The following is a 2,300-nucleotide window of genomic DNA, read 5'->3' on the forward strand; positions in this document are numbered from 1 at the left end:
CTATTTCACTTTAAATGCTACTAAATAAAGATGTACTTGTTATACTTTAATAGATGGATGTTTTATGATATATACATATATATATGCATGGAATTCAAGGATATATAATTGTGGATCATTTCATAGACAATACATTTAATAGTATCTAACTCTTTGTTTGAGACTGTGTAGTCTTGCTGTTCAGAAACTTGGTATGTAACAGCCCAGGTTGGCCTCAAACTGGAGAGCTCTTCCTTTCTCTGCCTTCAATGTGCTAGGATTATAAAGCTTACAACACCATCCCCACAACTTTTTTAAAAAAAGACACCCCCCCTTTCTCCCCATCTCTCAGTAGGTGGCCTGAAACTTTTTGTTTGTCTTGTTTTTCCAAACAGGGCAGACTTGGCTGCTCAGGAACTCCCTGTGTAGACCAGGCCAGCCGCCAACTCAAATATCTCCCTGCATCAACCTGTGCACTTTGGAACTTTGAATCCTAAGTCAGTCTACACCAGTGCTGGCATTTCAGGCGTGGGTGACACACCTGGTATAAGCATTTCTGAGCATCTAAAATTAACTTTGGTTGGGCGTGCTGGCTCACACCTATAATCACAACATCCAGGAGGCTGAGGCAGCAGGATCTCTAATTCTAGGTCAGCCAAGGCTACTGTGTGAGACTTTGTCTAGGAGGAGAAGGAAATCAATAAATAAAAAACGCAACTCCAACAATTCTTGGATTGAGTTGTGATGAAGTGTACCAGCATGGACAGGCCACTGACTGCACAAAAGAGGAATGAAGACCAATGTTCCCATTTTTGTTTTGTTTTAGACAAAGTCTCTTACTATGCCACAACTTTAGGCTGCTTGGAACTCTCAACAGCCTGGTTTTGAAGTTGTAGGGATCCTCCTGCCTCTGCCTCAATGTGCAGGGATCATAGGATCCCTCTGCTTCAATGTGCAGGGACCATAGGAGTGCAGCAATATGGGATCAGGATGTAGCCTTGGCTGTCTTGGAACTCACTCTGTAGACCAGACTGAGCTCGAACTCAGAAATCCACCTGCCTCTGCCTCCCACAGGCTGGGATGAAAGCCACGGCTATTCTAGTGGTTTTTAGGCTTCAGACTTTAACACAGGTCCTGGCTACTTTCTTTGACATGCAAATTTGAAGCCTAGCTCAGACCAGCTGGATCTTATTAAGATGCAAATTCTCACCCCGGGCACTCGGGAGAGCTAGACAGGATTGCTGGCCAGTTTCAAGTAGCCAATAGATACTTCCCACCTGTGCTGGAGTTTACGGCACACACACACTGCTCTTACAGCACCTTGACCCTGTTGATCTACTTTCAACTGTTACCTGAAGGATCTCTTCACTTCAGAGTCTTGAGAATTCCATTGTAGAAGTTAGAGAAAATCCAATAGACAGGGCTGGTGGACTCTTGAGCCTTAATAGTATGGGACTTGCCTTGCAGGCATGAAGCCTTAGTTTCTGGTCCCAGCCATGCAAAATTAAATAAGCAAAGGACACCCCTGAGATGCCATAACCAGTCCAATTCATGTAATCTTTATGTTTTCTTTCTTTCTTTCTTTCTTTCTTTCTTTCTTTCTTTCTTTCTTTCTTTCTTTCTTTCTTTCTTTCTTTCTTTCTTCCTTCCTTCCTTCCTTCCTCTCTCTCTCTCTCTCTCTCTCTCTCTCTCTTTTTCCGGTTTTTCGAGACAGGGTTTCTCTGTGTAGCCTTGACTGTCCTGGAACTCACTCTGTAGACCAGGCTGGCCTCAAACTCAGAAATCTGCCTGCCTCTGCCTCCTGAGTGCTGGGATTAAAGGCGTGCACCACTCTTTATGTTTTCATATCTTTAAAATTACAATTATGTTGTGGTGTGTGTGTGTGTGTGTGTGTGTGTGTAGGCCAGGGCAATTTGTGGCATTCATACTCTCCTATCCACTAGGCCCAGAAAACAAACTCAGGTTTACAACAGCTGCGTTCACCCACTGACTCCGCAGCCCCATGTTTATTCTTTGTGTATAACATAAAACACATAGAGCATGATGGGATTGAACCTGCACTTGCCAAATTAACATGTAAAGGCAGTTTGCTTCTATGCTACCAGGGATTCAGAGGAAGCTGAGGACGGAACATATTGTCCCATGTGAGCGCATACATTTCTTTTTTTCTTTTTTTTTTTTTTCTTTTTAGACGAGTCAAGTGCAAGAGTGAGAGGGGGCAAAGTGTAAAACAGGAGTTCAATCTGTAACTGACTGTGAACAATCAATTGAGATAACTCACTACCTTCGGACCAGCCTATTTAAATTTTTTTTAAATTTTT

Source organism: Mus caroli, unplaced genomic scaffold (genome assembly GCF_978045245.1).
Source record: "Mus caroli unplaced genomic scaffold, Mus_caroli_1 scaffold_7, whole genome shotgun sequence".
In the NCBI taxonomy this organism is placed as follows: Eukaryota; Metazoa; Chordata; class Mammalia; order Rodentia; family Muridae; genus Mus; species Mus caroli.